We start from the raw sequence: 13,706 nt of genomic DNA, 5'->3' as shown, positions 1-13,706 counted from the left end.
AGTCAAGATGGCACCACTGTACTCCACCCTGGCAACAGAGCAAGACTCCATCTAAAAAATAAAAAATAAAAAAAAGAAAAACAATCTTTCTACCTTACTAGATGGAGCTCTTTGTAAAAGGGACTATGTTTTCTTCATCTCCATATCCCCAGTAGTAGAAACCAGAACCAGAAGCTGAGGAACGGCGAATGGAGCATTTTCCCTGGTGTGATGGATGAGACTGTAGATCTGGTTACTAGGGTGATTTTTTTGCCACTTGAAAGTCCCTGCAGAATGTGACCCTATTTTTCAAATCAGACTCTAGAATGATCTTCAGTGTTGGTGGTTTTGCTTTTGTTTTGAGACTGTTATTGACACAGCAGCTTCTGGAAATCTTTTTCATGGAGAGTATGGGGGCTTCTTTGGCCAAATTGGGTGGGTGCAGGCTCCATCAGCTCGGCAGCTGCTGTCTGGGCCACAGCCTGTCTGCTGAGTCCTGCTCCCCTACAGAGGTTTTGGTCAGAGGCATCTGAACAAGAGCAACTCCATCTTGAATACAGGCTGGGTAAAATAAGGCTGAGACCTACTGGGCTGCATTCCCAGGAGGTTAGACATTCTTAGTCACAGAATGAAATAGGCTGACACAAGGTACAGGTCACAGAGACTTTGTCAATAAAAGGATGCAGTAAAGAAATGGGGCAAAACCCACCAAAACTTGAGATGGCAACAAAAGTAACCTCTGGTTATCCTCACTGTTCATTATATGCTAATTATAATGTATTAGCATATTAAAAGACACTTCTATCAGCACCATGACAGTTTACAAATGCCATGGTAACATCAGGAAATTACCTGTATAGTCTTAAAACGGAAGGAACCCTCATTTCCAGGAATTGCCTACCCCTTCCCCAGAAAACTCATGAATAATCCACTCCTTTAGCATATAATCCAGAAATAAGCAAAAAAAAAAAAAAAAAAAAAAAGCCAGTCAGCACCCCTGGGGGCTGCTCTGCTGATGGAGTGGCCATTCTTTTATTCCTTTATTTTCTTGATAAACTTGCTTTCACTTTACACTGTGGATTTGCCTCTAATTCTTTCTTGTGCAAGATCCAAGAACCTCTCTTGGAATCTGGATCAGGATTCCTTTCCGTTAAGTTTCTCCATACAGTGTGACTGGCCATGTCATCTGTCACAGGTGTGAAAACACTCAAAACCAAGAGCCTGAAGCTTCCGGGTAAGGATGAGTGCCTACCGAGGAATCCTGCTCCCTGCAGGCACATCTAAAATGTGTTCCTGTGCTCGGGCCCTGCTCTTTCCAAGAAGGCAGGCTCCAGGGATTCCCAGGATCCCCCTCCCTCGGATACCACAATCTATGTAGGTAGCAGGACTACAGTGGTGAAAGCCACCATGACAGTGAGGGCCGAGGGCAGGATGGTCGAATTAGAAGGCAGCATCCTGCCCCCTGGCGATGAGCTGAGTCACTTGGTCCCTGTCTCCCCCTCAGAGCCACCATCTTGTCCTGGCTTCCCTCAGGAACATTATGAGCTCTCCCCCAGGAAGTGCTTCTTGGCTTCCCTTTGTTACCGGATGGGAAGTCTTGACTGCGAGTTGTCCAGGTTCTTGGTATATTGAACAAAGACTTGAACAAAATGCTCAAATAAAGCAATGGATGGCAGCAACATAGATTTACTGAAGTGAAAGGACACTCCACAGAGTGAAGCGGGCTCAAGCAAGTGGCTCAAGACGTCTGAGTATAATGTTCCCTGGGGTTATTAACTAAAAGAACTTGATAACACCCTTTAGAGGTTTCCAATTGGTTACACCCTATGCAAATGAAGACAGCCCAAACCAACCCTGAAGTGAAGACTTGGCCCAAAAATACGAATCAGAGGCTGAAGTAAAGACTTAGCTCATGACCAATCAGAGGTTGAAGTTTTCCTTTAGGTTGAATTCCAAGAAGTCAGAGGCAGGTTGGCCTTAGACTCCCTGTCTCTAGACCCTATTCTCCTGCCTCATCTTCTCCAGACTCCCACCAGGTGGTGGCCTCTCTGGCCCTGCCAGGGACTGGGCGCAGGGAGGGGAGGGGTGGCTGACAGGCCTGCCTGAGGCAGGTGGGCAGTTGGTGGCCTTCGGGCATGGCCTGCTCCAATGGAGATGCCTCCTCGCTTGGCCTGCCCAGCCCAGTCCACCTCCATGCCTCTGGGAGCCCTGGGCCTAAGTGCTTTTCATAGATTATTTCATTTAATCCTTATTACAGTTGAAATGGCTAATATATTTCTATTTGACTGTTGAGAAGATTGCAGCTTATAGAGATTACATAACTGGCTCAAAGACACACAGCTAATAATGGTAGAGCTGGAATGGAACCCAGGTAAAACGACTCCAAAGGCCACAGAAGGTAAACAATTATTATATGCGTGTTCATTTTATTGTTACCATTGTAAAAAAAGAGGTACAGGCAAAGACATTTAAAGAGGATGTCCTATTGTTAACTGTATACTCTAAGTCAATTTTTATTTCCTGGTGAAAAACTAACTTAGAAATCTATAAAAACAGGATCAAACAGGCATCCAAATACAGGAAAAAGTTTATGGCACCTTTTTTATAAAAAGATGGAATGTAGTGAATTATCTTGATCCACATCAATAATACCATACATATACATAATTATAAATTGTTAGATAAATGTACAATTAAAATGTATAATTTTTATCTTCCAATCTGAGTTACACTAGTTTCCTGGTATTAGTGAAATAAATGTAAGCAAACCCTTATGTAAAAAACTCCAGCTATTTGTGATGAGGGGTATCTAGGTTAAGGTCTTAGTTTCTAGAACTAGTCTACTCTGTAATATCCTCACAATTTTCCTGATTACCAACCTTTAGTGCCTATTCTACCACTCTACTTCTTTCACTTCTTTGGCTTGATAAATAATCTCCTTTTCCTGATCATATTATTTCTCTTTTTTTGTGTCAGAGCATCCCTCACAAACTCTAGAACTTTCTTTTCTGAATGCTACTTTTCATAAGAACCTCCTACCCCCATCTGTTTTAGCTTTTCAGAGAGGACTTAGAAGTGCACGGTTTCCTGGGTGTCACATATAGAAATGCAGAAAAGCTTTCAAGAATCCTATAATCCTTCTACCTGGCCAATATTCACTGAGGGCCGAAATCTGTACTGACTTGATGATTGGGGATGTGGAAATCTGGGAAAGAGGTATGTGGATGGTCCTATAAAAGTGGGAACAAAGGGTGAAATCTCTGTATTGCACAGTAATTTTCACCAGAGAGCACCCACTACGTAAGAGGCATTAAACCATATGGAACAAAGACTTAACCAGGAGATAGCATCTGGTTTCTGTTTTTGGTCACCCCAGTGGGTAGACAATGAGCTCATGATCAGTAACCACAGTGGCTGAGATGGCGACTTTGCGTTGGCTCAACATAACGGGCTCCTTCCCAGCAAGACTAATCTAGTACTGCTGCTGCTCAATGTCTAGCCTACCAACAAGAGACGACAACATAAGCCGCTGTTACTGTGCCATCTTTCAAGATCAATCAGCTGCTTGGTGGCAAGAGTTGATTATACTAGATGCCTTCCAACCTCAAAACAGCAACAATTCATCCTGACAAGTGTTCCTGATACAGTTTTACCTTTCCTACCACAGTGCCTCAGCCAGCAACATACTTTGGCAATCTATCAGTTCTGAGAAGGAAGTTTGTTTGTTTGTTTGACTCAAAAGGGCTCTGTTAGGCCAAAAAACAATCTTACCATCCTTTTCAGGTGGGACTGGCTGGACAGTCAACTGGCTGATATCTAAGACTGGCAGCCTAGCATAATTAGTGGCTCAGAGCATATGAGTTGAAGGCAGAATGCTAGGCATAGAGCTAAATTTGTAGCAAAGAAAACCCACACTGCCACTAGAAGATAACTTGTGCCTGTTCTGTAGGAAAGCTGGATTCTTTATGATTAGACTTGCCTCCAGAGCCTGCCCTGTGATCACAGAACTGAACATCAGAAATACACCATTGGGAACTTGCTGTTGGAACTCACTGCAGAGCATTTGTGAGTTTAGGTAAATTCATCAGTTGATTTTAGCCCAATAGACCCAGGTGCCAATTTACTCTAAATCGGCTTAGGTCTGGGTTGTTTAATCATCCCACACTTTTTAGTTTTCTCTTATATTCTGGGAAAACCATTAAGAGATGCCCCTGCTGAGAGACTTTCACATGCAGAAACTTTTTCAGGAAGTTCATACAGAGGAATAACTGTCTACCCCTCTAGTGCTGCCCAGAAATGCTCGGCCCCACCCAACTGGAATCTACCACCCAGAAATGACTTATGTTAATAATTAAACCTCCTCTGCCAACACTTCAGCACATAGTGTTCAGATTACCAAATACACAGTCCTTGGGGAGGTATGTGATCTCATCCTTAGACAAAAAGGAGATGAGTGGAAATAATTTTCTAAGGCCAGCCTGACCCACTGTCACATAATGCTATTGGAACTGTACCAGCATGACTGTGCCAGCACCTGAGGAATGATGAACACCTCCATCTCCTTCTGGGTGTGAAAGTATGTAATATATTGATTTACTGCTAGATGTAGTCTCCTGCTGGCCCTGTCCTGCTAGTCTTGGACTTCTAACATGTGCCACAAAGATTAGTTCTAATACCTAAATAAATAAAAGTACTACTAGCTTTGAACTATACCTAGGAATTCAAGTCATGCTTCAAATATGCTTTTAATTGTGGCTCAAGCCTTCAATCATGAAAACCTGAAGATTCCCTGCCCCAGCTGAAAGGATAAAGGTGGCTGGAGGGGTGAAGATTGGTATATACTGGATAGCCCAACATAGATCTTTAAAGAACGATTTTTACCTAGGAAGTATGCTCTGGGCTCTGCTCTGTGCATAAAAGTGCCATCTAACTATAGGTCCAGAGCTAGTGGGCTTGGTTTCTTGAACTGTCTCTGTGCCCAGCTCTGGATCAGTGGTGGGGGTGAGCATCTCTTTTCTAAGAGATACTATGGTTGGCCAGTCTATGTAAGGTCTCCACCTTTAAACTAATGAGCTCTGGGGACATATAAAGCAGTGAAAACTCTTTTGATATAAACATATGATTGAAAGAAGGAGAAAATACAATTTGCAGAAGGAGGGGAGTTCTGTCCTAGAAGAAGTCAGAGGGAATGCTGATCAAACCAAACCAAAATGCCCTCTACAAAGGAGATGTTAAAGCCCAGTGTTTGGCCATGATATATGGGTTTCTGAAAAGGAGTGGGAGAGGGAGGGTTTAATAGAATTAAGCAGTTCAAGGAATTGTGAGGCTATAGTATTTGTTGAATTTACAATCAAGTTCCCTAAAACATTGGTAGGAAAGTAGAGAAAAAAAGGGTTAGAGGTCAGAGCAATAATACACTCATTTGGTTTAAAATTTAATCCCCAACTGATAACTGATCATTTTCAGTAACTCCAATGAGTTCTCCCATTCTTGCAAATTAAAGGGAAAAAATCTTCAAGTCAAATTCTCTCAATCATATTGGTCATGATCTAGGTCACTAAATCTATTAAAAGAATCCTTCAAAGAAAAATGGAAGCAGTTGATTTAAATCTCCACAAAGCAAAACTGCAAGATATTTCAGAGCTCATACCTTCCGGAAACACATCTACTTCTCTAAACACTTTATTCTCTCTTAGATACTTCTTAACAATTATTAGAATTTTAAAAATTATATTAAGAGAATAATTCGGTGAAACAGGGCAAGTTCCAGTCTCTCAAAATAATTCTAGTGATAAAACAAATCCCTGAGAAATGACACATCCTCACTATATATATTTGACCAACATCCCTGTTAAAACCTAATTGGGTGATATTTCTCAGGTAGGTATTATTCTTCTTCAAAAATTAATTACACACTAGTATCATAAATGGTTTCCAGTTCCCTTCCCCCAAATACAAATTTGCTCGGGAAGAAAATCAATAAAAGGCAAACATATGCAAGAAGCTAAACTGAGTCATTTTATAGAAAATTAAAGCCCTATGAAATAAACTGCTCAATATGAAGAGCTTTTGAAGGGATAATCAGGGGGTGAGGGAGGTAGTTCAAAATTCTGCTACATGGACGCTTGCTCCAAGAATTCCAAGTTTAGGCTACCATAGTAACGTAGATCAGTTACATAATTTGTTAAATATATTTATAGATGTAAAATGAATCCAACCCTTTTTAGTATAGTTTTAATGGAAAATGTATTCTAAGTTCTAAAAGAAGTTAGCTTACAAATAACTTTCTGGAACACAAATTATTTTTGCATTAAAGATGACCTGAATTAGATGGGATTCAAAACTTTAGAAATTCATACCCAAAAAACGTACATTCAAATAGCATTTAAAATTACAGGCAATATGTGATTAAAAGCCAAAATGTGAAACATAGACAATAAATACTTCAGAAGTTTTTAAAAGAAGTTGATCAATATGGGCTACAGAGTCCTTAAAATGAGAAGGATTTCGATGGAAAAAGTGAAATGGAAGGAGCTATATATTGGTCACAGGCTTGAATCAGAAACAATTATTTAATGGTAGTGATAGAGCTGAAGCAAAATATTTCAGCAATAAATAAAAGACAAAGTAGGATACCTAGGGAAGGACCTGGATAAAGAAGGCTTAACATGTTAGGCTCAGGAGTCTAAGAACTGGGAGCTGTTCCAAGTTACTAAAGAAGAGACATGATGAAAACAGGGACTTAGGAATATTAGTCAAGTGGCAGTCTCTATGACAGAGGATGTTTTCTGTTACTTTCAGGTGTGAATTTGCAATTCTAACTCCTGAGGCTTAAACATTTTTAATATACCTGTACTTCCTTTGTGACTTAGACTATATCTTACTGCTGTTCCCAACCTGACTAGATTCCTTGTCTCGTAGCCTAATTTTACAATTCATTCATTTATTCAAAAACTGCCTATGAAGCACCTCTTATGTGTCAGGCATTGTGCTAGGGATAGCACACTAAGAATTACAAACCTAGACTCTGTCCTCATGAAGCTGAGAATCTGATGGGGGTTCAGAATGTGGTCTATCTTGATGAATGTTACATGTGAGCTTGAGAAGAATCTGTGTTCTGGTGGTGTTGGATGGAATATTCAATAAATGTCAATTAGATCAAGTTGGTTGGTAGCACTTTTCAGGTCAACTGCCTGCTTATCAAGCACTGACAGTGAGATGTTGAAGTCTCCAACTTTCATAATGGATTTGTCTATTTTCCCTCCAGTAATTAATCAAAGTTACCATTCAGGTACACCTACCAGTTTACAATTCTAGCAGTTCTCATTTTAGGTGAACAGATCTCAATTGTGACTGTCCACTTTTTTCTGTTTATCCAGATTTCAGGGTAGGAGTTTGCCCTGCAAACACAATTTTCTAATGGGTCTAAGAAAGGTCACTGATTTTCAGTTTGTTCACCGTGTTCTTGTTGTAATGACAAGATTGACAACTTTCAAGCTGTATACATGTTCTAGCTGAAACAAGGAGTCACATACTTTGATCCCCTTTTCTAACTGAAATGAAAAGAATGAATTCTCCAAATCATGGCTGCATACCCTGTAACTGAAACCTTATTAATCTGCTCTGGCAGTGATATCACATCAGGCAAAGTAGCTGCAATTGAGGCTACTAATTTCAGTCTGTAGTGCCTACAGTTTTTCCCCAAGAGACATCCAGTTTCTGCAGCCATTAGGCTGGCAAATTAAAGACAGCTATGATAGATACCAGTATATTTGCATGTTTTAAGTCTTTAATTATGGCACTAATCTCTACTGTCTTCCCTGGGATAAGACATGTTTTTGATTTACAGTTTTGGTCTGGTGAAGGGAGCAGTTTCAGAAGTTTTTATTTGGTCTTTTCCCTACCATGATAGCTTTTACTTCAGAGATTAGGGACCCATAAGGGAGTAACTTTCAACTGTCAAGTATATCTATTTCAATTATGTACTTGGTGATGGAGATAATTATCACTGCAGGGGTAGGGGAGTCTGTGGGCACATTGAGCCCACTGTGATTTGGAATTTGGTCATAGATTTTCTGGGAATCAATGTCAACTCGGAGTCTGTGCTCAATCATCCTTGAAAACTAGTTATTTCTTTTCCTCAGTGTCCAGTCACCTGTGTAAATGGCCAAAGATCCCTTTTGGAAGGACTATGGATACTGTCATAACATAAACTTTGACTAGTATTGCAGGGCCCTTCTTAGGAATCCAGTCACTTCTTTGGTCAGTAGTTTCTGGTTCTGGAAATTGGTTCAGATCTGGGAAATGAGTAAAAGAATTATGCTTTCTGCTGGGCTGCCTCAGCCTCCTGCTCCTATGTTTTTGCTTTTCTTTCTTTAACTAGAGATGCTGAACAGCACCATTCTTAATTGCCTTTGCAGCCAGGGGAGGAGGTGGGTGCAGCTCCTGAGGGGGAAACCAGTTGTCTTGTTGGGAAGAGGCCTCCACAGCATCTTCCAGCACAGTGGATACTCTTTTAGCCCTTATTAGGGAAGGGTGGGCCACCTCTGCACACCCGGAGGGTCCAGGTAGACTTGTAGAATCCAGATCCTCAGGGGCACCTATCCAGATATCCCATCAGAGTTTTCAAGATCCCTGGTCATCCCTATCAGGGCCCTGCCCTTCACATAACAGACCTACCTGGGCTGAGCATTCAGATGCCTCTGGAGCTCTGCAACTCTCACAATTAGGTCTTTAGCCTATTGTTTTACCCTGTCCACCCTTCCACTACTGGTATAGAGGGCCTCTTATGAGGCTACCACTAAGGCTTTCTGGTTTCACATACTTGTTAACAGTCCTCAGCCTCTCATTATCCATATGTAGGCTGTCAATACAACTTGGTAGCAAATGCCTGCATCATGGCTTCTTCCACAGTACTCCACTCCAACAGGACATTTTCCAAGGTCATCATCAGTGCAATCTTTATGAAATGAACTGCCACGTTGGGCCAGGATCTACTGTTGTCACATCTACCAATCAGAACAGATCCTCTTCCTGCTACACAGTGATTGAGCCAGTTACAAATTACCTCCTATTTTCTCATATTACTATTCTTACTCCTAGTTTTAGACCTGGTCTTCTGAGAAGCAGACACTATGATGGGATTACATGTGAAAGGATCATGTTATGAGACACACCCATGTAAAAGGAAATAGGGAGCAGGAAGAGGCCAGGAGAGCAGTCTGACAGTAATGCAAGTCTTAGCCCTAGTAAAGGACAGGGAGAGAAGCTTGGCTGGGAGCAGAAACGTCCTAGGCTGTAATGTAGTCTAGGAAAAGTTTGGCAAAGCCAACCAAGAGTGCTCACATCTGCAGCACATATACTAAAATTAGAATGATACAGAGAAGATTAGCATAGTCCCTGTGCAAGAATGACACACAAATTCATGAAGAATTTCATATTTTTATAAGTTAGAAAAGATTAGAGTCCTATCTTCGACCTCCTTAAACAGAATAACTCTCAGCTAACAATTTTGTATCCAGCAAAACTAAGTTTCATAAATGAAGGAGAAATAAAGTCATTTTCAGACAAACAAATGCTGAGGGAATTTGTCACTACCAAACCAGAACTATAAGAAATGCTAAAAGGAGTTTTAGACCTTGAAACAAAAGCCCAATATGTACCAAACAGAACCTCTTGAAACCTTAAAACTCACAGGGCCTATAAAACAATAACACAATGAAAAAAAAAACTAGGTAATAATTAATATGATGAAGAGAACAATGCCTTGTATCTCAACATTAACACTGAATGTAAATGGTCTAAATACTCTGCTTAAAAAATACAGAATGAATTAAAAAAAAATCACAAACCAAATATCTACTGTCTTCAAGAGACTCACCTAACATGGAAGGATTCATATAAACTCAAGGTTAAAAGGTGCAAAAAGATATTTCATGCAAATAGAAACCAAAAGTGAGCAGTAGTAGGTATTCTTATATCAGACAAAACAGACTTCAAAGCAGTAACACATTAAAAAAAGCAAAGATGGTCAGTATATAATGACAAAAGGATCAATTAAAGAAGAAGATATTTTAATTCTAAATTTATATGCACCTAACACTGGAGCTCCCAGATTTATAAAACATTTTAAAATGTTTAAATTTTAAAAATTACTACTAGATCTAAGAAATGAGACAGCAACACAATAATGGTGGAAGACGCCATTGACAGCACTAGACAGATTTTTGAGTCAGAAAGTCAACAAACAGTGAACTTAAATGACACTCCAGAACAAATGGACTTAACAGATATTTACAGAACATTCTTCTCATCAGCACATGGAACATTCTCCAAGACAGACCATATGATAGGCCACAAAATAAATCTCAATAAATTTTTTAAAATTGAAATCATATCAAGCATATTCTCACACAACAGAGCAATAAAAGTAGAAATCAACTCCAAAAAGAACCCTCAGAACTATACAAATACGTGCAAATTAAATAACCTGCTCCTGAATGATATCTGGGTTAAATCAGTAAGAAACAGAAACCCTGAACAGATCAGTAACAAGCAACAAGATTGAACCAGTAATTTAAAAGTTGCCAAAACAACAACAACAACACCACCACCACCCAGGACCAGTTGGATTCACAGCTAAATTCTATCAGGCATTCAAAGAAGAACTGGTATCAATCCTACTGAAACTATTCCAAAAGACTGAGAAAGAGGGAATCCTTCCTAAATCATTCTATGAAGCCAGTATCACCCTGATACTAATACCTGGGAAGGATTCAACAACAAAAGAAAACTACAGACCAATTTCCCTGAGGAACATAGAGGCAGAAATCCTCAACAAAATACTAGCTAACTGAATCCAACAGCACATCCAAAAGATAATGTATTTTGATCAAGTGGGTTTCATTCCAGGGATGCAGGGATGATTTAACATATGCAAGTTAATAAATGTGATATATCACATAAACAGAATTAAAAACAAAAACCATATGATCATCTCAATAGATGCAGAAAAAGCACTGGACAAAATCCAGCATCACTTTGTGATAAAAACTCTCAACAAACTAGACATAGAAGGGACTTACTTCAAAATAATAAAAGCCATACATGACAAACCCACAGCCAACATCACACTGAATTGGGAAAAGTTGAAAGCATTCCCCCTGAGAACAGGAACAAGACAAGGATGCCTACTTGCACCACTCCTATTGAATATAGTTCTGGAAGTCCTACCCAGAGCATTCGGGCAAGAGAAAGAAATAAAGAGCATCCAAATTAGAAAAGAGGAATCCAAACTATTGCTGTTTTCAGATGACATGATTGTATACCTAGAAAATCCTGAAGACTCCTCCTAAAAGACCCCTAGATTTGATAAACAAATTGAGTAAAGTTTCAGGTTGCAAAATCAATGTACACAAATCAGTAGCACTGCTGCACAACAAAATGACCAAGTTGAGAATCAAATCAAGAACTCAATCTCTTTTACAATAGCTGCAAAAACAAAACAAAACAAACAAACAAAAAAACTAGGAATATACCTAACAAAGCATGTGAAAGACCTCTACAAGGAGAACTAAAAACTACTGCTGAAAGAAATCACCGATGACACACACACAAAACGAAACGCATCCCATGCTCATGAACTGGAAGAATCATTGTTGTGAAAAGGACCATATTGCCCAAAGCAATGTATAGATTCAGTGCAATTCCCATCAAAATACAAACATCAGTTTTCAATGAATTAGAAAAAAAATTCCTAAAATTCATATGGAACCAAAAAAGAGCCCAAATAGCCAAAGCAATCCTAATCAAAAAGAACAACTCTGGAAGCATCATATTACCAGACTTCAAATTATACTACAAGGGTATAGTTACCAAAACAGCATGGTACTGGTATAAAAAACAGGCACATAGATTAATGGAACAGAATAGAGAACCCAGAAATAAAGCCAAATACTTACAGCCAGCTGATCTTCGACAAAGCATACAAAAACATAACTTGGGGAATGGACCCCCCTTTTAATAAATGGTGCTGGGAAAACTAGCAATCCACATGTAGAAGAATGAAACTGGATCCCTATCTCTTACCTTATATAAAAATCAACTCAAGATGGATCAAGGACTTAAATATAAGATCTGAAAGTATAAAAATTCTAGAAGACAAGGCTGGAAAAATTCTCATAGACATTGGCCTAGGCAAAGAATTCATGACTAAGATGCAAAAAGCAAACGCAACAAAAACAAAAATAAATGAGACCTAATTAAACTAAAAAGCTTCTGCAGAGTAAAAGGCATAATAATCAAAGCAAACACACAACTCACAGAATGGGAGAAAATATTTGTAAACCACACATCTGATAAAGGACTAGAATCTAGAATCTACAAGGAACTCAAACAAATCAGCAAGAAAAAAAAAATCCCATCAAAAAGTGGGCAAGGACATGAATAGATATTTCTCAAATGAAGATATACAAATGGCCAACAAACATATGGAAAAATGCTCAACATCACTAATCCTCAGGGAAATGTAAATTAAAACCACAAAGATGCTACCTTACTCCTGCAAGGCTATTAAAAAGTCAAAAAACAATAGATGTTAGCATGGATGTAGGGAAAAGGGAACTCTTATACACTGCTGATGGGAATGTAAATTAGTACAACCTCTATAGAAAACAGTATGGAGATTCCTTAAAGAGCTAAAAGTAGATCTACCATTTGATCCAGCAATCACACTACTGGGTATCTACCCAAAGAAAAAGAAGTCATTATACAAAAAAGACACTTGCACACATATGTTTTTAGCAGCACAGTTCACAATTGCAAAGGTGTGGAACCAACCTAAGTGCCCATCAGTTAACAAGTAGATAAAGCAAATGTGGTTATATATACACCATGGACTACTACTCAGGCATTAAAAGGAATGAAATAATGTCTTCTGCATTAACTTGGATGGAATAGAAGGGTATTATTCTAAGTGAAGTAACACAGGAGTAGAAAACTAAAAACTGTATGTTCTAACTTGTAAGTGGGAGCTTTACTGTGAGTACACAAAAGCATACAGAGTGATATAATGAACTTTAGAGACCCAGAAGCGGGTGGCTGGCAGGCAAGGAAGGGATAAAAAAAACTACACATTAGTGGCCGGTTGTGGTGGCTCATGCCTATAATCCCAGCACTTTGGGAGGATGAGGCAGGCGGATCACAAGGTCAGGAGTTCAAGACCAGCCTGATCAACATGGTGAAACCCCGTCTCTACTAAAAATACAAAAAAATTAGCCAGGAGTGGTGGTGCATGCCTGTAATCCCAGCTACTCAGGAGGCTGAGGCAGGAGAATCGCTTGAATCCAGGAGGCGGAGGTTGCAGTGAGCCAAGATTGTACCACTGCACCCCTGCCTGGGTGACAGAGTGAGACTCCATCTCAAAAAAGAAAAAAACTAAAACTAAACTAAACTAATAATAAAAACTACACATTAGGGACAATGTATACTACTTGGGTGATGAGTGCACTAAAATCTTAGAATTCACCACTGTATAATTCATCCATGTGACAAAAAGAAAACACACACACACACACACACACACACACACACACGTACCCCAAAATGTATTGAAATAAAAACTTTTTGAAAAAAGCCATCAGGGAACTTGAAGTCGAAGTCAGCTGACAATGGAGTCCCATGCTTCGCAGGAATGGGTCTGCCTTAGTAGCTCCACTGCACTTAGTCAT

General features: G+C 39.5%; 1 protein-coding gene and 1 non-coding gene across 5 annotated transcripts in view; one reads left to right on the top strand and one right to left on the bottom strand.

Moving 5' to 3' along the window:
* LOC105486026 (coiled-coil domain containing 169) overlaps positions 1-13,706 on the bottom strand; it is a 57,234-nt gene that overhangs the window by 20,373 nt on the left and 23,155 nt on the right. The gene's annotated exons all lie outside the window — the stretch shown is intronic.
* LOC112427445 (U6 spliceosomal RNA) lies at positions 9,317-9,423 on the top strand. Its single transcript, XR_003019012.1, has one exon. It is a non-coding gene; the product is annotated as a U6 spliceosomal RNA (small nuclear RNA).

This window comes from Macaca nemestrina, chromosome 16 (genome assembly GCF_043159975.1).
Source record: "Macaca nemestrina isolate mMacNem1 chromosome 16, mMacNem.hap1, whole genome shotgun sequence".
NCBI lineage: Eukaryota > Metazoa > Chordata > Mammalia > Primates > Cercopithecidae > Macaca > Macaca nemestrina.
Note: the sequence above shows the minus strand (reverse complement) of the source record. Positions and strands in the feature narration are given on the sequence as shown.